The 22539-nt window shown below is 41.4% G+C and overlaps 2 protein-coding genes across 2 annotated transcripts in view; one reads left to right on the plus strand and one right to left on the minus strand.

Annotated features, from left to right (window-relative positions):
* LOC111875469 (neuroligin-3-like) overlaps positions 1–22539 on the plus strand; it is a 1112233-nt gene that overhangs the window by 119665 nt on the left and 970029 nt on the right. The gene's annotated exons all lie outside the window — the stretch shown is intronic.
* Positions 1–22539, minus strand: part of LOC111875476 (slit homolog 1 protein-like) — a 162113-nt gene that overhangs the window by 19274 nt on the left and 120300 nt on the right. The window lies entirely within an intron of this gene.

A 22539-nucleotide genomic window follows, 5' to 3' on the forward strand; every position in this document is an offset into this window, starting at 1 on the left:
TCTTTGCTATTATCTTTGCTGTATGTGCAATAAGACTTATTGTGCGATGGTCGCTGCATTTTGTAGCTTTTGTCTTTTTCTTTAAGGCAATCATTGTAACTTCTGTAAAGTCCTTGGGCCACTCTCCACTTTCATATATGGTGTTCATTAGTTTTGTCAGTGTTTTCAAACCACCTTCTCCCAGTAACTTGAGCACATCTCCAGGTACATCATCATCTCCTGTAGCCTTTCCCTTCCTCATTTCCTTGATAGCTTTTTCCACCTCACTTTGTAAAATATATGGTCCTTTCTCGTCTGTATCTACTTCTTCTTCCGGTTCAACTTCTAAGGTTTCTGGCCGATTAGGTCGATCATATAGTTCTGAAATATAATTTTCCCAAATTTTCAGCACTTGCCTCTGATCTACTATTCTATTCCCCTGGGAGTCTTCGATGCCAACATTTTGAATCCCATGATTCTCTTTCCATCCTAGTTCTTTTGTCTTCATGTACATCAAATCATAACGGCCTGTTCTTTGAAATTCCATAATCTCATTACATATCTTCTCAAGATATTCCTTTTTGGCCCTGTCCGTGGCTCTTTTCAATTCATTCCTCAGTCTCCTGTATTTCCTCCTGCCTTCTTCATTGTTGACATTCTTCCATTTCCTTCGCTCCTCCATTTTACTCATCATCTCCTGTGTAACCCATGGTTTTCTTGCTATCTTCTCAACTTTACCTACCAAATCACTGATAGTATCTAACATGCATTCTTTTATATCGTTCCACTGCGCTTCAGCATTTCCGCTTTCACCTTCAATTGCACCGAGTTTCTCTTCTAGAGTCTCTTGCACGCTTTGTCTTTGAGCATATAACTTCTCCAAATCCCATCTGGGTCTGCGCTTTCGAAATCCTATAATTTTCTTCAACCTGGTTCGGAACTTGGCAACCAGCAAGTTGTGGTCAGAGTCAATGTCTGCCCCAGGAAGCGTCTTCACATCCTTCACACTGTTTCTGAATCGATGTTTCACAAGGATGTAGTCCAGCTGATGCCTCTTCCAATCCCCAGGTGCCTTCCATGTGTAAATTCTTCTCTTTGGCTTCTTGAACCAAGTGTTGGTAACAATCAATCCATTTCGTTCACAAAAGTCAATAAGCATTTGACCTCTGTGATTCCGTCTTCCTAGTCCATGTGATCCAACAATATTCTGATATGGTTCATCTCCAACAATGCTGTTCCAGTCTCCCAATATGATGCTGTTTGTGTCTCCTCTTCCATCTTCCTGAAGAATTTCTTCAATTGTGTCATACACTTTTTCCACTTCATCGTCTTCATACTCTGATGTTGGCATGTACACTTGTATAATCAGTATATCTACCGGTTCTGCCTTTAACTTCAGAGCAATAATTCTGTCATTACAAGCAATCTTCTTAACAACACTCCTCACTACACTTTTATGCACCACTATTGCCACACCTCTTTCAGCCCGTTCACCTCCGGAATAATACACTGTATAATCACCGCTTCTTATTTCACCTTGTCCTTTCCACCGCACTTCGCTGACACCTAGCACAGACACTTCATTCTTCTGCATTTCCGTTTTCAAATTCTCCAATTTTCCTGCTTGATTCAAGGTCCTGACATTCCATGTTCCAATCTTGTATCCATGCTGTTTCTTCTGATCTTCGCACTTTTTCTTGTTGTAACGCCTGCATGACATTTCCTCTAGAAACACTCCCCCCCGGAGATCCGATTGGGGGAGTAGTTTACCTCCGGATTGTTTTGCCTCCAGAGGAAACATCTCGCATATATGGTATCTCTGTTTTTGGAAAGAGACTATCCAGGAAAAGTGATAATGTGGTAGTTTTTCCATTTGCTTTCCACATCGCAGTACAGCAGCCGTTCAAACCACTCTGGTCACGCCTGCTGCTATACGAACTTGAACCATCTCGAGCATCATTTGCTCTGTGCTTCAAGTCGCTACTGATGACGCTGCTTCCGGCATCAGTTTTTGGTGTCTCTCTTCGTCTGATGCCTACCCTTTGACCTGTCCAGCAAGGGAGGCCCTGCCAGTAGCTATGCTACCGCTGGTATAGCTCTCAGGGTCCTTGGCATACTCAAACCCCCTCACCACGATAAGGTGGAGACACCAACGAGGGAGAAAAATAAAGATATAACAGATCAAAATTAACCTCAAACGAAAAGATTTAAAATAACATTGCCACGAAGGAGGGCCGCGAATTTATGTACGTCACCGTGGGCATCTCGTTTGATGTCGCGCACATTGCGAGAAGACGGAAGTGTTTCCTTCTTCATTAAAGAGTGCGCATGCTTGCTCGGTGCGTAGAATTGTGAAAGGAACTTCACGGCCGCTACAGCCAGGTGTCGGGTCACCTCTTCAGCAGATGGATGTGCACAAAATGAGTACGGCCAACCCGAGGGCGAGAGACAACTTCCTCAGCTCTGTTCCAGCTGTTGGGAGAGCAACTTCACGGCTCGTCTGTTGTCCACTGCCTGTGTCCGTTCGTCTTCACACGACGACAGAACGGCCTGGTGAAGTTAGGCGTGAACATCCCTCGGTCTGATGTTCAGTCTCTGAGCAGAGCAGCTTCTCCCAGGGCAACATCGGCCAGGTACCCACCAAACACACTACGTGCCTCGTGTACGTGAACACTTCCTGCAGGATCTCCAAACTCAACCTCTATTGGTACTATGCGTTGAGTAAGCACTGTACATGGCAAAGTATACTGACACGTATGAGGTTGTGGCATAGACGGGGTATTGATTGGATACTGAATTTATTGACACCACTTACACACACCACTCGGAACTACAAATAATTATAACGCCACTGTTGATCTCCACACTTTACAAATCACTACAGCCTTTTCCAACCTGCTGTGTCTTAACCAGCCGTTCCATACCAACGGTTTCTAACAGTTGAGTTTCTTCAGCTTCTCACTCTCAGGTCCTCTCATCACAGCCGCCCGTGGACACCTCTCTCAAATCCCAACTATCAAAGGCCAGCTGTCTACTATGAACTCAACTATATCGCCATCTCTTCTGAATCATTATCTCAGCTGGCCTGGGATCCTCTTTATATACTCTTGGGGCGAACCCGACAGAAAACGAAGATTTCAACAATTCCTCTATGGTTTCTTGCTTATTCGTTGTAGCGGGAAAGCGTTTACCGAGCCATTGCGTAGCAATGGACGTCTCCTCTGACTCCACTATTCCGGCTTTCAGCCGTCGTGTTACAATATTTACCTATACAAATATAATTACTAATATTCCCCCTTTTTTGCGAAGTACCGCAATTGTTTAACGAACGGGATCTTAGGTCGTGGATCTGAGACAGTGGGCGTAACCAACTCTGGACGCGGTATCCATTCTACGTGGGGCGGGAAAGTTGTGAACACATACGAATCAAACTCTGGCTTGTCGTCTAGCACATATGGCATATTCTCTCTGCTAATTAGATGTAGTTTGTCAGCGTCCGCATATATGAATAGTTAATCATTCAGAATATTAGAGAGACACTAGTCCCAGACTTTGTGCATCATACAAAGCCGGCAGCATAACATAATCCTGCCTGCCGCACCAGAGGCAGACCCCGGGAACATGTCGGCTCTCACCGGAAGGTGTCTGCCCCCGTCATGAACAGTAGATATTTTGCATTTCTTTCTTCCGACCGCGTCTGTATTTAATCAAAATCACTACCTATGCAAACAGTCTATAAACTAAAGAGGCAACTAAGTGGGTGTCCTAGTAACGAATCAGTTAACCAAACAACCAGTTGACCCATTCCACATATCGACTGATCAGCCGACTGAAAAACAAACCATCCAACTAATCAAGTCACCAAATATCTGATAAACTAACACATTATCACGTGATTGAGTGATTATAGACGGAGTTTGGATTAGTAACTGGTTTTATTGAATAATTAAAGGTCTTAACAACAAGTAACTATGCGCTACCGCTAATTCACACACTCTGCAATTCACTATAACACATACTAAATCTTCTCAGTTCTTTTATAAGCCTCTTCCTGGTAATTGATCCTAACAATGTCCTCTGCTGACCTCCTTAACGACTGCCGAATGTCTCACAACTAACTAAAGCTACGCTTCTCTCGCTTGTAAACACACATTAAGGACCCAGTAGAAAAAACTGCTCCTCATTGTTACTGTTCAATTGTTGTTTACTAGGAAACTGATGCTTAGCAGGGGGCGTTGCGTACAGGCATTTCGTAGCAACGGGTCTACATGCTACAATATTGAGTAGTTACTAACCAGTATGCAAGTAGCTAATTCTTCGGTTGTCCGGGAGACTTTTGTCAGTTGTCAACCTTCTCTTTAAACTGAACTCAAGCTACAGTCAAGGCCCACATGCATCATCAGCATAATTACTTCTCCTCATTTCAGTCTCTCCTACTCCCCATTGTATTATCGCCATATTGAAATACCTCCCGTAGTTTTAGCTAGTTCTCGCAACCTCTGAAAACAGAAAGCGTATCACAGAGAGTTTTCTTACCTTCCCCCACACACTGATTATACATAATCTGCAAGTACTCGCTCGTGAGTGAGTTATGCCCAGTGGCGTAATTCATATAATATTTTCTTTACTTAGGTATAATTTTAATTTATTTATTGGAGTTTTACTCGGAACCGGGATAGCGTATTCGGTATAGCGGTCGGCTATGGGGCAGGACCACCAAGGGGTCAGAGTTCGAGTCCCAGTATGGTCAAGAATGTTTTCTTCTCAACGTTGTCCAGACCGACTCTGAGGTCCACACAACGTCCTATGAAATGGGTACCGGGGGGCTTTCCCTCGGAGTAAAGCGGCTGGGGCTTCAACCTGATCACTCACCTGCAGCTACTGCCGAGATCAAGAAAATGTGGGCCTGTACATCCACTTCCCTACAAGCCTTTATGGCTTAATTAGTTAAGCGCAGGGACAAATTTACCTTTCTTTATTGGGGTTTTACTCAGGGCTCTCTGGTAGAGTTAGGACGGTGTATCTTTTCAGTCTATGTTTAATTTCGCTGCTAGTGCATTAGTGTGGTTTTCTTACTTAATTACTTACTTACTTACTCACTCATGGAGCTGAACCCTTCTGGAGGAGCCGATAATTCTGCAGCTACTCAAGGATTTCCCAGCGTTTTATGGAACCAGAAGGTTCATTACCGTGTTCAAAAGAGCCATATACTGTTCCCTATCTTGAGCCAGATTAATCCAATCCATCCCACCCAATCCTATATCTTTAAATCCATTTTAATATTGTTCACCCACCTGCGCCTTGGTCTTCCCAGTGGTCTCCTTCCTTCTGGATTTCCCTCCAATATTCTATATGCATTCCTCGTCTTCCCCATTCGTTCTACCTGCCCTTTGCATCTCATCCTCCTTGACTTGATCATTCTAATTATACTTGGAGAAGAGTACAAGTTATAGCGCTCCTCATTATGCAGTTTTGTCCAACCTCCTGTCACTTCATCTCTCTTCGGTCCAGATATTCTCCTCAACACCCTGTTCTCAAACACCCTCAGTCTATGTTCCTCCCTTAATGTCAAAGATCAAGTTTCACACCTATACAGAAACACAGGCAAAATTATAGTTTTGTATATTATAATTTTTGTGTTTTTGGACAGAAGACGAGAAGACAAATGGTTCTGGACTCGAATGGTAGCAAGCATTACCCGAGTTCAATCTCCTCTTGGTAGATACAGCTGCACGTAATAATTTGTCTGTAGTCAAATGGTGTTATTTTCTTGAAAAGAAAGCTTTCTGACAAGTTTCTTGTAACCAGTGCACTGCTTTCTTCAATGTCGGAAGTTACGATTGCATCAGAACTCTCCAAGTGGAGTCCCTAGTGAGAAATGTGATCATTCCCACGTTTCTACCACGTTATGACTCATTGGTTGCTAAATAGATACAATACAATATTGTGCATATTTAATATGGCTGGCCCAATGATAGAAAAGTTTAAACAAGAAAACAACCCCTCCAGCGCTTTCAATCTGGCTCTCCGATCAAATTTGAACTCACATTGGTACATATGCAACCGCAGGATCCATGCAGATTTATAAATGAACACTATGCTCAGTGAAATAACAAGTGGAATAACATATATTTAAGAAACCATGACACCGTAAGTTATAAGAGGAAAGGATTAAGTAATTAAGTAAATAAGTAAGAAAAACGTACTATGAGACAGTACATCAGCTAGTCCTAGACTTCAAGAAAGCCTGTGATTCAGTTCGGAGGGAAGTATTGTACAATATTCTGATAGAGTTTGGGGTACCAATGAAACTAGTTAAGCTGATTAAAATGTGTTTAAGCGAAATGTATAGTAAAGTCCGTGTAGGTAAATATTTGTCTGATAAATTTCCTATCCAGAATGATCTAAAACAAGGAGATGCTTTATCACCACTCCTTTTAAAATTTGCTTTAGAATAAGCCATTAGGAAGGTCCAGGAAAACAAGGTGGGACTTAAATTAAACGGAACGCATCAGCGGTTGATCTTTGCCGATCATGTGAATCTACTGGGTGATAATGTAGATACCATAAAGAGAAACACACAAACTTTAATTGACGCTAGTAAAGAGGTTGGTCTAGAAGTAAACACAGAGAAAACTAAGTATATGTTGCTGTCTCGTCACCAAAATGCAGGGCAAAATCAAGATATAAAGATAGGAAACAGATGTTTTGAAAATGTGGCACATTTCAGATATTTGGGAACAACGATAACAGATCGAATCCTGATTCGGGAAGAAATTAAGAGGCGATTGAACTCGTGTAATGCTTGCTACCATTCAGTCCAGAACCTTTTGTCTTCTCGTCTGCTGTCAAAAAACATAAAAATTAGAATATACAAAACTATAATTTTGCCTGTGGTTCTGTATGGGTGTGAAACTTGGTCTCTGACATTAAGGGAGGAACATAGACTGAGAATGTTTGAGAACAAGGTGTTGAGGATAATATTCGGACCAAAGAGGGATGAAGTGACAGGAGGTTGGAGAAAACTGCACAATGAGGAGCTTCATAACTTGTACTCTTCTGCAAATATAATTAGAATGATCAAGTCAAGGAGGATGAGGTTGGCAGGTCATATAGCACGAATGGGGGAGACGAATGCGTATAGGATCTTGGTGGGAAAGCCAGAAGGAATGAGACCAGTGGAAGACCAAGGCGTAGGTGGGTGGCTACTTATATTGCAGGACAGTGACACACGAAATGATTGAACTTCTACAGTTGAAACGGTTACACTAAATTGCATAAAAGTCTGTGTGTTAATCACTATACAAGCTCTGAAACAAAAGGATTTGTACCAACAGTGTTCTTTTTGTAATGATTGCTCTTAGGGCATTTTTCCGTTTTAAAAAGTATTTCGTGTAATTTCACGTTTTGCTGGATTGTCATTTTTTGTGGGATCAGAAAAACGACTGTTGCCTTTCATGTCCCTCCCTTTCTATCCGTCTGCTTTACTCTACTGTTACGTGGTCTCCAAGTCCCTTGGTCTATTTCATGCCCTCCCGTCTCTCGACAAGGCAATTCGAGTGAAGAGGACCCGGTCCTCATGATGCGCTCAGGTTGAAGACCCACCCCGGCGCATATCAAAACCCCTTCCAGCGAGAGACAAGTATGTCTACCGCTCCCTGGGGTCAGTAATATTACTGCCGTTCACAAAAGGGAAGTTGCAGGAGCAGTACGCCGTTCCGTTACTTACAGGGCTTTCCTGTGATACACAAACGAACATGGCCGACTGATATCAGAGCACCACTAGACCAATTTAAATTGTGATCTTCTGGGTTATGTGACCCCGTAAAATCTGGCATGTGCTATCAACATTTGAAGTTTCACACTGTCCCAGTCTTGAGAGAGAAAATTGCCACCTTGAAAGTGGTGACAGTAAGTTCCTCCGTAACGTCGATAACCACGTGTCCACACTAAACAGGATGTGGAAAACCTGCCTGAAGCTGTGATGTTTCTGACTTGTATTTAAGGCGTGCTTGTTCGAATCAGGGCCGGAACACACTACTCTGATTTGTGGTTCTTAATGTTTTTAGTCAGCCCCTCCAGACATATTCCAGGATATATTAAATTAGCCCGAGACAAGTTCCATGCCTTTCACAGTTCAGCATTCAGTATTATATAGTTTATCTATTTATCTATCTATCCTATCTAATCTATCTATCCTATCTATCTATCTATTTATCTATCTATCTATCTATCTATCGATGTTGCTCCCACTTTGGAGCATAGGGCAGCAGTGAAACGCTTCGTTTCACTTCAGTTTCTTTGCTAGACAGTCAGCAGGACTCCTTGGACGGGAGATCAGGCCGTCGCAAGGCTACTACCTAAAACAAACACAGAATAAATGCAAACAAACATCCATGTCTTCAGTGGGATTTGAACCCACGATCCCAGTGTTCGATTTTGCAAAGACATTTCATGCCTAGACGTCGCGGGCACGGTGCTCGGCATCCAGTTATTCAGAGGTGTATAATTAGAGTTAGTGACTGTGTTATTAAAAAAGTTATAACTATATGAATTCAAGTAATCCAGAAGACTACAGCCTGAATCTTCACTGCCGCAGAGACCTCAAGGCTCTTACCTGACCAAGCTTCTCGGAAAGAAAGCGTTTTGACGCACATTACAATGTCATATTACTATTGTAACACTCCGTAGAATTTAACAGGCCTTTTAAATTAATATTTTATTACCATCTTCAAAGTCAGCGAGCAAGCCAAACAAGAATCCGGCAAGCAGATCGAGCTTGAAGATGAAGGCTGTTTGTTACCGAGAAACGTAAGTGATGGTGCTGACAATATGGCGTAATATCTTAGAAGGCAGAATCCTTCCTTTAAATTAACATTCATTAATCTTTTTAATGAGACAAGAACATTCAGGAGAAGCATGCGTGTTTGTGAGTCCTGCATTATTCTTTTTCCTGAGAAGTGTGGAATGTGCATTGTCAGGGTAAGCGATTATTTTGTTGCAAATTATTAAACAAATTCTAAATATTTCTATATTCCGACAACTGTCTTTGTGTCCGCCTGCAAGAGAAACACAGTAGAGGGGCAAGAACAGTTACCCCTCTCGCGCTGGCTGCTGCTATTGCGTCACAAGTTACTGTTCGGCGCGGGAGGGCGCGCTAAGGTCTCCTGCGGGTTGCATACTGTTAAAGAGGCTAGCGGGGCACCAGTTACCATGGCTTATTCTCAATGTACTGCTTCTGCCTTACTGGTCGGTCTCCGCATTATTTTGTTGTGTTCTTCCAACTCCTTTACATCTGTTGGATTTAATGTTGTCAAAGCGGTGACTGTGAAAACTGCTGTCATTTCGTGTATTCCGGTAGAATTTTCCCTGACGTGGTGGAGAAATATACTGCCTTTATCTTCAAGATCGAAGATGTGCGTTGGTCTTCAGCTTATTTCTTGTTCGTAGCTGGTTTAGTTTATTTCATACTCTGAAAATAGAGACAGCAGGTTCCTCCTAAACGCCGGTGAACTCCCTACATCAGTACAAGCGGTTTCCTTACTGAACACCATTACAAATATTCCTCTGATATTCGTTCTAGACAAGCCTTTCATTTTTATTGTTTTCTTGAGTACTTCTTCGGTGGAAAACGGTGTTCGAAGCGGGAAACAGAATTTGTATGCAGCTGTTGTACCGTTATTTACAAATCTTCGATGGGAACATTAGATACCACGTAGCTTCAGGCATTTGCATGAGTAATGGCTACTCACACAAAGCTTATTATTTCTCCATGGAAAATGATCCAAGAAAAATTAAGCTTTTACCTGTATCAAAAGAAAACTTTTTGACTCCATGAAGTTCTACCTGTTAAGATGAGTATTTAGTACATTCTTTGGTAGATATTTTCTAAAGTATGATTTTATTTGCATTGCAAATGTAAATATACACCTTTTGTCTCGGCGTTCAGGAATTGGCGTGTAGTTGTAGTAGAAAAGGCATTGGGAAACATTTTTGTTTCTGCTTTATTCACCATGTAACAACTTTGAACTTCCCTTTTGCCACTTCCGCAAGTTTTACCTCCTTTTCCATAGCAGCCCCTTTCTATGTTCATCTACTCTTGAGGCATGGTTGGAATTTTGTTCTCGAATTGTGTCTTATCTTTGAGATGTAGATGTTCATTCGTCTTCTGTTGGGATGTGTTTTGTTCCCTCAACTTTTCTTTTTCTCGTGCCCTTATATCTCGAACTAACACAATACAGATTTGGTGTCAAAGAGAAGACACCAATTACAGGAATTCTGACGTAATATATAACATAGGATTATCTACCGGTTAAATTGGAGAAGTTGAACAGTGTTAATGTTAATGTTAATAAGGTAAATTTTGCTCTGTACTTAATTAAGTACTATACCATGAAGACGTATGGGGAGTGGAGGTATAGCTCCACTATTCTTGACTTCGACATTACATGCAGGTGAGTTTTCAGCTTCATGTCCCGCCGCTTTACCTCCAGGAAAGGACTCCTCCTTCGTTACGTTTTGGATGGGAGGCTGGGTGGACCCCAGAGCAGGACTGAGGGCTATGGAGAAAATAAAAATTCATGATCTTTCCGGGGATGGAACCCTAGCCATCCAGCCAGTAACCTGTCCCTATATCGACTGAGCTATCCCGGCTCTTAAAGTATATTATTACAAAATCAAATAAGAGAGAAAAAATTTTACATAAATATTTTAAGTAGTAAATTATGTTTACGAGTACAAACGAATCATACACTCACAAGTATGCAATTCAATCTGTAATCAAGCTAACTGATATAACGTATGAATTCAACTTCTGAATTTCTTTTGTTATAACTTTAATATCTTTCATATTGATTGTAGTTTGAAAATATTTCTTTTAAAAGCTGAGTAATTTAATTATAAAGTTATGTTCCATAAATATTTTTTTGGTTGGACAGACTTGAAGAATGAATAATGCATTGCAGTAGACGGTGTTCACTGACTGGAATGTATGGACAGTAAAGCTGCAGGATCATAAGCATTGTGTCTGTACAACGTATTGTCATTGGCAGACCTCAACGTTGGCTCGCTGTCAAATGAGATACATCAGCTGTAGCTGATTGATCAGCGATTTTCGGTTCCACCACAGCAAGAAATGATTTCTTTACAGGAATAACTGTCATAGCAGGTTCAAGGAAGACGCTGCCACTGTCAGTAGAAACAGAATCTTCATGCAGAGTGAAACAGGCCATGAGTGTAACGTACCCTACTTCACGGTACAAGCCTCTCAGTTCGCCCAATTCCTCAGAGGGACCGGACAGTTGAATCTAACAACAGAACGCATAAGTAATTCCGTGACCAAGTTTTGGGTAGCTTATTATGAAAACGAGAGGCGGATAGCGCAGGCTGCAGGCTGTACGACAGGGGGTTCGGAGTAGTAGCCCCGTTAGGACCAAGAATAATTTTTCTCCATGTCTTCCAGACATGGGACCCACCCAGCTTCCTGTCCAGTGGGTACCGGGGGCTCTTTCCCCGGGGGTAAAGCGACCGGAGCGTGCTGCTGACAACCCTTATGTCTTCATGGCATAGTGCTTAATTAGTTAAGGACAACTTTACCTTTTTCATTATGAAACAAGGTGTGTCACAATATTGGGTAGCTTTATTCTATATAGAATGGGTACCGTTTCTCTGGACCTCTACTGAATATTATCCTAGCATCTATACACATCGCCTAGGTACTTACTGTTATGAAATATATAAATAATTTGAAAGACAGAATGTATATTATATTTTAAATATGTATCTTACTTCGTACGGTCGTTCGTTCGGTCGGTATAGTTCGCTTGCGGACTAAAACCACGCAGTTAGTTATTATCCTACTTTGTAAACGTGTAAACATAGGATGTCCAGATGAAGGGTACCCAAAAAAAAAGTATATCGCGACAACTAACTGTCATACACGTATCCGGTTTACGTCATTGGAAAGGAAAACTGAATTTTTTTCATGCCCGGCTAAGGAGTCTGGGCCAGCTGGTGGCCCTTGGCGAGCTCAGCAGCGATGTCAACACCACAGGAATAGGTTCAGTGCGTTTTGTGTGCTAGCCGTGTTGCAGTCACTTACGGCTGTCTAGCCTAGTTTGAGAACGCAATATGGACGTTAACCTTTTACACGGGTAAACATTGAATTCTGGGACATTAAACTGAGGACTACAGGTAGTCTGTTGCGTGTAAAATATCCTGAAAAGACATGGAGCTCTGAAGTTAGTGGTAGTTGCATTAAAAGGGATATCAGAGAAATCCGAGAAATCAATTCGTGTTGCAGTTAGACACGAATTCCGCATTCGACAGTGCACGATGTACTACACAAAATGCTCAGCCTCAGAGTGTACAAGATTCAAATGATTCGCGCACTAAAACCTAGTGACCAAGTAGTACGCATATATTTCGTTGTGGAAATGCTAGAAAAAACTGACGCCTCACCCAATTTCCTCCGCCAAGTGTGCTTCTTGGACGTGGCGACGTTCCATGTCAGTGGAGTTGTAAACAGGTACAACTGCAGGATTTCGGGCAGTCAAAATCCACATGTCACAAGTGAGTTGGGGAGAGGCAGCCCCAAAGTGAACGTGTGGGCCGGCTTAATGCACGACAAGCTGATTGGAGAGATTTTCTTTTCTGAAAAGTCTATGACAGGACGTTCGCACTTGGATATTCTGGAGCTGTTAGCGCTTCCCCAACTACCACCTCGAACTATGCTCCAACAAAAATGGGCGCCTCTACATTTCTGCCACAATGTTAGGAATCACCTGGACAGAGAGATGGCTGGGAGATTGATTGGCAGATATTGACCAATTGCTTGGCCTCCAAGGTCACCAGATTTAGCCCCACTGGATTTTTCTTGTGGCGTTATGAGAAGAACATTGTCTACCCGGTCTAGATCAACGGCCTTCAACAGCTGAAATCCCGCATGAGGGACGCTGTGGCTACGGTAACACCAAACGTGTTTCAAGCAACTTGGACTGAGGTTGAATATCGTCTGGATATTTGTCGTGTCACCAAGCGAGCCCACGCTGAAATTTATTGAGAAAATTTTATACGCAGAAAAACCTCTGATAATTTCTCTTTGTAATGGTATAGCCCATAAATGTGTATAATAAATGCTTTCTGAGATATGACGATTTTATTCTGAATATCTTTAATCCGGACACCCTGTTCAGGCAATGCACAGACAAGCATGCGCACAGCACACACACAACATCCACGCCGTGACATCGAATGCAGCGCGACAGGATTCTAAACAATATACTTTAATGAAATTTGAAAGGAATTTTCATTATTTCTAGGAATAAATAATTTTAAAATTAACTTCGTAAATAACATTAAAAATTAACGTGTTTATATATGGGTAATATATGTGCGAAGTTGGAAAAAACACAATTTGTACTGTATTCTTGACCACGGTTTCCCCGTCTAATTAAGACGAAATATATTATCCTCCACGATACACGTGAAAGGGATATAAAGGTTTAGACCAAGATTTGTTTCGAATGTTTAACGATCTACATTAATTGCAATTTTCTGATGTAATTCATATTGATGCATTACACTTTGCAGTTTAACAAAATGCTGTAAATATTGTTAATCGCCGAAATTTATCTGATGCTTGGGTAGTATGAAAGTTCTAATTCAGAGCGACTCTATATCCACACAAAATCCGATTTCCATGCGTGAGAGTAGCCCATGCTGTGAATTGGTTTGGCATAGAATTTGTTTCTCGGGAATTTGCTGAACGTTGTTACGATAATTCATTGAAACCTATGATTGTACTGCACTTTGAATCAGTTTCGAACACAAGATATCATGGAATTGTTTGGAATATTACAAATCAATCAGGTGCTTTACAGGTGCGTCAGATTTCCAGTTACCGCATCCTTTGATTCTGGAAATTGGGAAGTGGAATGAAGCTGATAAATTATTAATTTATGTTGAATGCAAAATATGGTATACAAAATATAAATTATAATTGTTACTTAATACATGTTAACATCGTCATTTTGAAAGCCATCACGTTCCAAGCACAGAAAACAGAAACGTCTCTGTATCCTGTGAGATATTCGGCTGAGCATTGCTCATGTTAATTCAGTCAAAACGTTACCTACTGCGTCTTCTAAGTTTTCATTTGTCTGACAAAATGTCCTGAGATGTACCTTGTTTGATGATTCCCCATAACTTATTATCTGAAGCAGCTAATAGGCCATCGCGAATTCTGACTCGCATTATGTTGTGGCCTTTATAGTCCACGGCCTGAAATTTGTGAATGAAAATATTTATTTATAACTGGGATGCATCCTAGTATATATAAGGATGCTAGATTTATTTAAGTATTTTTGATCTACTTAATGATGTCCATAATGGGGCTTATGTAGTGTCGAATTATTAAGTAATGAATTACAACGGATGTGGGCACAAGGAGAGCAGAGGTAAAGCTATCCCTGTAAGAGACCGTGGTAGCCCATAGGGTTGTGAGACAATCATAATACGAGTAGTATGCATCCTGGGGTTTTGGACTTTTCCATCGCCCGGAATTTTAGGTAACAGAGGATACAACGTTTCGGAAACTGGATCTGTTTCCGTCTTCAGGTGAGAAAGGAAGACACCTACTCAGTTGGGCCCCTTAGAAAGAGCTAATCTCAATCACTGGACCGTTTGTAAGGGGCCGAAATGAGTAGGTGTCTTCCTTTCCCACCTGATGACGGAAACAGACCAGTTTCCGAAACATCGTGTCCTCTATTACATAAAATTTCGGACAATGGAGAAAGTAAAAAACCCCAGTAATTCTGTGTCATCCACCACTGTCAGAGCCCTTTAGAATCTACATGCATCCTGTTGTGTGTCATAAACAAAGTACATAAAATGCATACAAAAAAGTATGCAGTCTACACAACACTATTCTGTATTTCAAAGAAAGTAGACACTATCGTATCAACATTTGTTTTATTGACGCTACATGTTTGGACCCTTATACAGGATCACCATCAGGCGTGCAATGATACCAGACTCAGTTGTTGAATTGCATCTGATTTTTCAATAAGGATCCTTATTGTGCACTGGAATGTTTCTAAATGCATAAATTGAGTCTTCCAGTTAAAATTTTTAAATCTTCAGATAATACTACTACAGCATAGCGACAACATCAACACAGGAGCAGCCTGTACACATATCACCATAAGAAAATCAAATATACAGCACTGCAAATAAGCAACCCGTTGGGTGACATACAGAATAACGAGCATAAGCTCGACAAGATCATAGTAAGGTCAAGACCATACGACCTAGCTTATGTGTGAAGGTTCCGATACGCATGCGCCCCACACTGCAGTCGCTTCTACCGCCAGAAAATCACGTCAACACGTGGCGGTCACAAAGTTTTAAAGAGATTTTTCGCAAAATACATACTTCATTTCCATTTCGGTAAAATTTTGATTTCTATGTTTTAATCTTTAGTCTCTAATTTTCAAATGTTATTATCTGTGTATTTAAAATTTTAACTGAAAGACTCAATTTATGCATTTAGAAACACTCATGTGCACAATAAGGATCCTTATTGAAGAATCAGATGCAATTCAACAACTGAGTCTGGTATCATTGTACGCCTGATGATGATCCAGTATAAGGGTCGAAACATGTAGCGTCAATAAAAACATATGTTGATACGATTGTGTCTACTTTGTTGAAGTTTCAGTTGACTTCAGGACAAAAAGGGACGTGTACAGTTAAAAGGAACCCAGTATCGAAAGCATCAAGAAACCGATTTTCTACTTTCTGATACAAAGCGTAAGAAGTTAAGGCAATAAAAAGATGAAAGGAACGAAGTAAGTAAGGTGACTTGGTAAAAGCGGGGAGGGGAGACCCTGGAAGCACTACGGGCCCTTGCAGTCGGTAGCCTCCTGGCAGTATTTCAGATGTACGTACAAAGCCAATACTGCTGTAAGCCATATCTGGACATGGGACATTTCAGTAAAAACGTTTTTCTCTGAAATGAAATAACAAATAACATAAAGTAGACATTAAAAGTAATTCTTTTGTGCCGTGTTTTTGGTTGCTACGGAAAAGCATTTTAGACTTGTGCTTGTGGCATAGGCTCAGTGGAAAATGAAACTGGTAAAGTGGAGTTAAGCTTATGTCTGCGTGAGGTGATTTTGCATTCGTTTATTTTTCACTTTTACAAAAATGGTTTTGTAGTTTGTGCGCATTGTGTAGGGCTCATAAGTGAGATTCACGTGTTACACTCAAACAGCGCGTTAGTACAGCCTGGGTCACATGACAGACTCAAATCTGCATAACGTAATGCAATAAAAAGAAAAATCATATTTATATAGTTTGAATTTCTCACAGAGTTGTTTAAGAAGAGTTCTCGTATCTTCTGGAATATAAGGTGGCGTCGTCCGTTGAAAGCCAGCAGACTTTTCTAATAACATTTCAATCCTATTTTCTAAGTTGAAGGATAAACGAAACAAGAAACCAGCATAAATCAGCTCTCTGATTGCTGCCTGCTTCGTACACGAAGCTGAAGCTACAGGCGACATTTTCCTCCGAAACGGTCACATCCAACGGACTTCACAGCGTTATTTACAAGATAGGAGAATTTTAAAGGAATTTATTACGTTATGTCTTAGACATATTTTTTATTACGCCCTTCACACCAAAGGAAAGGAATTTTATGAAACATATTTCTTCTTCTTCAGCTTTGTTGATTGCTACAAATCAGAAATCATTTCTTTAAACTATAATTCATTGGGATATTTAATATAACTCATTCGAAGGAGGTCGTCCGGCCGCATTGCCTGTACCTACACAGGTCGAAGCATACAGAAGAATGAAGGAGTTCATTTGTCCATTCCCCGAATGGAATTCGACTCCATGAATCGAGTGTTCGAGAAATCGAAGACGAGATGTGCCACGGACGGCGTTGCCACTCGGAATGAATTTTAAGTATCCTGAAGCTTCCACGCGGCTGCGGTTACTGAACTCTTCTTGTGCTATTAGCAGTGTCAACTGGTTAACACTGACTGACGTTTCAAGGATGATCTCTTTCCCCTTCATCAGGATCTGATGTTGATTTTTAACACCTCACAGTCGCTGGAAGTTTTCTCCTTGAATCCATGCAGTTCGTGTTTTATATACAAGAGGCTACTGAGCACGTCTTACGTCTCGTATGAATGGCTGCTTCCACATTCAGTAATAATACTTATTGTTATTTATTTTTTTATTATTCTATGTGGGGTGAGACTGGGTCCACTTGGTACTGCGGCCACTACTGAACTGTTGTACCAGTCACAGATGACAGGTGGTAGTGATCGTACAGAAATTGGTAGAATGAAGTTTGGCACGAGAACGGAAGTACTCAGAGAAAAACCTGCATCAGTGACACTTTGTCCACCACAAATCCCACATAAAAGGACTCGGCCTCAAACCCGGGCTGCCGCGGTGGGAAGCCTGCGAGTTACTGCCTGAGCTATGGCACGACGCAGTAATAACGTTTCCCAATGCCGAAAGTTTTCGCTAAACAGCCATACTCTGAGATGCAACAGTTGGCAGTTTTAAACACATATAAAAACGGTATTATGAATTTTTAGATAAAGATATAACCCTGAATCATCTCCACTTCACATATCATGCATATGCAATTCGTCATCTATCACGAAGCGAAGAATGTTTCTTGATTTCTGTTGGGAGCCAATATTTATAACTTTGAGCGAGCTTAATTTATAAGCGTAGATAGGTCGATGCTTGTGTACATCTTCGTCCTCTACACAATAACTTTCAAGAAACCTGACAGATGACTGTGAAATATTGTATGAAATACTAGCCACTAGCTCCAGATTTGAAACATTTTGTTTCCTATAATCAATAATATCGGTATTGTTACACTGAGAAATCTGGTTCATGTGCTGATGTTCTTACTTGTCCTCAGGAGATATCCTGTTGGAACCTCTGCCAGGGCATCGATTATTCTCACTTAGGGTTTTATTGGTTTACCTCGGTCCATAGAAATGCCGGGTCAGTGCGTTAGGGCAGGACTGCTGTCTGTCACATGCTGTCACATTCACTGTTACTTCTGCTATTAGACGGTATGACATCTGAGACACTTGCATCATCATCAATAAATAAAGAAGTTGCATCGCAGCCACGCGAAATTTTGAGGTCAGAAACATTAGGGGTTTATATTTTAAGTTTTTCTGAGACTCGCCAGAAGAGAGAAGAATTAATTTTACTGTTACTACGTTCAGAAATCTGAACACAATTTCTCCTGCACTACAGTCTGGCAAGAGCAGCATAACCATCATTAATTAATTTCTTAACTTGATCCACCGAAGTTTTTGTTGTAGGCCCCTGACATCTTCTGTCTCAGTCTGCATTAACTGAGAAGCTTTGGGATTACAATTTCAGATATTATTTCCAAACGTTTAAACAACTTCTTCCGGTAACTTTATTATTATTCTCAGTTTTCCTCTCATTCCGTAGGATTTCTGGCTTGAGGACTAAAGCAATATGTTCCTCGCAAACGTCACTTGAATTGCAACAGGCTGGACGGTATTAGTTAGTTATTTAGAGAGGGTTGGGCGGGAAACGTCCGTAATTTTGGCTCAGTGACCTCCTTTGGAGGTATTGGACGGTATTATGTCATTGCGTTTACATTTTGAATCTTGTGAACTTTCTGAAGGAACACATTTCTCTCGAGCCCATTCTCCTCGTCTGGCTTTTCTGTTTTCCAGAGTTCGGATCTGTATGAGAAGATAGGTTAGGCTGCTGGTTCAGTACTCGCGTATGCATAGTTGTGTGAGTTCTATGGCTCTACGAACCATTTGCTTATCTTCTGCAACTAAATTATAGTACAACTTGTGTGCAGACGGAAACCATTACATTAGTATCTAGCAGCATGAGCTCTTCGTGAAATGTCCATCCACGATGTACGTATTTTCTTTGTGGCTAGCATCCGTATTTCCTGCTCTGTTATTAGTACAGCCCTCCACTTCGTAGCAAGCTATAATTCCTCTCCCATTTGCAAAATTACGAATCCATTCGCTTTGATTGGTTGCGTTCACAAAAATCCATTACTGTTAACTGATTAGTTTACATTTCCGACAACGTGAACCTGGCATTTACACGTCAGAAGATAGTTGCAACGTCACATAAGGTTCCATCTTCAATCGACAGATCTCTTCAGCAGAGACGGTTTTTTTTTCCCATGAAGTTGACACGTGTTGTTTCTGCTGAAGAGATCTGTCGATTGAAGATGGAAACTTATGTGACGTTGCAACTTTCTTCTGACGTGTAAATGCCAGGGAAGGCCCCACGAGGTTCCATTACGCATTGTCGGAAATGTAGCTCCAAACTTCAGATTATAACACCTCGGCACGGTACCGTAGAAAACACAGTTCTGTTGTTGCGTGCATATTGCGGGCGTTACCTAACAACGGCCTTTGTTTACAGAGTTGCCGCTTATAATCAGGTTTATACGCTAACTTATTTCCAAATGGCTACATAATATTTTTTGGACATAATTATAAACTTATTTAGATAAGTGCAACAGACCTAATGTTTCTCGTTGAGCCTTTCGGACGTATCTGCGCCCAATACCTTCCTTTATTATAATGTGGTACCATGAAGCCAAGAGAGTTCATTCGTATTTTCTTCGTGGCTATTTTAGTGTCTGTACTAGAAATTCTTCAGGAACACTGTCTATGAATTGACAGCATTTCATAATTTACACAGGCACTCGAAATACAGGTAAGATTTAAAAACTCACAAAATCTCATAATTAAGTTAACCTTCGGTGATGAGTCTAGGCTAGGAACTGACAACTCCGAGTTCGATTCGAGGCTGAGGTAGGAGACTGTCGCCACTTCATATGTTCAGACCCACTCTCGAGGCCACCCAGCCTAATTTATGTGCAAAGGGTACCTAGGCCTTTTCCCCCAACTTAAAACTGAAGGGACTTGAAGCATACCAGCCACCCCCTTATAGCTTAGAGGTTAGGAATGGTGGAGTTCACCTCCATTCCACATAAGTCTTTGTGGGGTGGTGCTTAACTGAATAAACAAGGGGCTAAGTATGCCTTTTTTAAGCCTCGTTTCCTGTATTACGCGTACGTATTGTCTCGCTTTGCAACTTTTAACTCCATGCGTGTCTGCTCATGGTACTTAGTGCACTTAAGAATTCTATCGAAGGATATTTTAGGTGGACGGAAGAGACAGCTGAGTTGCTGAGTCTAACAGCTCCAAGTTCTTTTTCTCTGAGCTCCGTAGAGACAACGGACTGCTTCTCACTTGGTGACCCAATCTTCGTTGCCTGAGATGTATCTGACACGACGTTTCGAGACTTACTTATACTTCAGTTTTCAACTGGCTGTCACGACGCTGCAACTTCTTTACTCTCATATTAGTGTCTATGTTTGGGGTCGAACACGACACCTTTGAAATGTCAACAAACAGACTGCCAGGAATATGTGGAGTGTTCCCAGTGTTACCACTTCTCGTTCACTCACAGACACTAATTGCTTTCATTTAATTCAGGAACTTACTGGGGTCACTCAGTGAGTCCCCTAGACCTGTCCATGCAGCAGGGTACATGCTTAAGAACACTCGACCTCTAAGGCTGAAAATTAGTGAAGAGCCGTTGCGCACAAAGAGCATGCGTTCTCTTACGGAACATTACCTAATGATAAATTATTTCCTAATAAGTGAGAGTAATTAATTGCTTTCTGTTGGCTTTTGTATCAAAACACGAGGGCGCACAAGTACTTCACCAACAGTGCCCACCTATACATTAATGATGTCTAGAGAGATTGAGAGGGGAGGACTTAACTTTGCTCACAAGAGATTATTGTGGATATTTGGTGCTGTATCCCTGGAGAAGACAGTTTCGTTCATGCGTAGCGCTGAAGAGACGAAGAATGGGTAACCAGACGTTGCTGCAAAATTCATTGGTAGACAGCCAGCCTCAAGGGAAGCGTTACGCCCATAAGGACGCTCTCCCTCACCCGAATTCATTTGTATTCTGTTCATTATTTCGGTATGCAGAGTTTGCCTTCAAGCAATCCATTAAATCTGGGGAAAGAGCGAGTAATGTCCTTCCTTCCGTAGCTGCACAGAAACGGACATACATTGTTATACTGAACATTGTCCATCGTCTAATTTACACGACGTTGCGGAAGTTGGTGCTACTGCCGCTTAAAACTGATCGGTTCGTCGTCATACTGACAGCTTGTTCATTAAACAGTTCTGAGGTGTAACGACGAGTAGTCCGTTGAAAGTCGGCCTAGGTTTCGGAAGGAAATTTCGCCTCCATCTTAAGAACTGATTAAAGCCAAGAAAGCCGTCAGCATTGAGCAGGAAGCACGAGGCCGTCATTAGCTGTCAGAACGAATGTAGTGGTGATGTCTTGGTGGCATCAGTAAAACGGAGGTTAGCGATGCGTATCAGAATTTACAGTATAAGAGTCACAAAATATCAACATTTCACTTTCTGTCTCTTTGAAATTTTATTCGAATTATACTATATTCTAACGTATATACGAATTGCTAGGTAATGACTTAGTGAACGCATTCCCGCGATAACAAATACTTCTGTTGCTAGGCAACGGAACGGTAATCATGCTTTCACAACAATAGAGGAAGCGGTGTTTCCTACGATGTCCGTGCCACCCATTCTGACAAGTGACGCGTGCTTTCTGTAGGTTCGTACCGCGTTTACGTAAGGAACCCCGTTTTAAGGAACAAGACGGAGAGAGAATCCCATGCGGAGGCGGAGGGGAATACCTCCACCTCCTCCGTAGCCCTGTGTGTCATAGGAGGCGACAAAAAGGGAAGTCTCGATGCTGAGACAGTAAACTTCCAGTCTCAAGGAACTTGAACGCGATAGCGCTGTAATTGCTTATAGTCTCGAAATATATGACTGTATAAGTGTTAATAAATGCAGTCATCCAATCAAGAACCCATTATTATTAGTCACGGAACCCCGGATACACGACAATATTAAAGTCGTCTCTAGAGAGTCTCGACGCAGAGTCACCCGAGCGCTACAGGCAGGAAAGCAATATCCTTGCACATATGTCGGCTGGATTCTAATGATTTCCCTAAGATATTAGCCTATGAAGTTATTTGGAAATTTGTTTCAGAGGTAGCCGTTTGACGTAATAAAACGGCGCAGAAGAGTGTCTGGCTATATTCAAATTAGTCCTCATCTTTAGCATTGTCTGTTTAGTAGCAGCTGTATCCCTGGTGTCTATGGGAATCCTTTGTCTGTTCCTCTACTGCTATTTCTTTCCGTGGTGAACCAAAGCTAAGTGCACCCAATGCAGTACATAAGAAGCTTTTACTCTTGCGCTACGCCACTTCTCTGGCTTCAATAATAAAGCAAATGTAAATACTTCAGCTCACGTAATCCAAAAAGTGCTGAGGAATTGAAGAAAAATTCATAAAACGGAAATTTTCAATTGTTATGCATTCCACTAGTTAAGTGACTGATTACGGTCTGGGAACCTGCAGCTTAATTCCAGGAAAGAGCGTCGATCTTTTCTCTC

This window comes from Cryptotermes secundus, unplaced genomic scaffold (assembly GCF_002891405.2).
Source record: "Cryptotermes secundus unplaced genomic scaffold, Csec_1.0 scaffold736, whole genome shotgun sequence".
NCBI lineage: Eukaryota > Metazoa > Arthropoda > Insecta > Blattodea > Kalotermitidae > Cryptotermes > Cryptotermes secundus.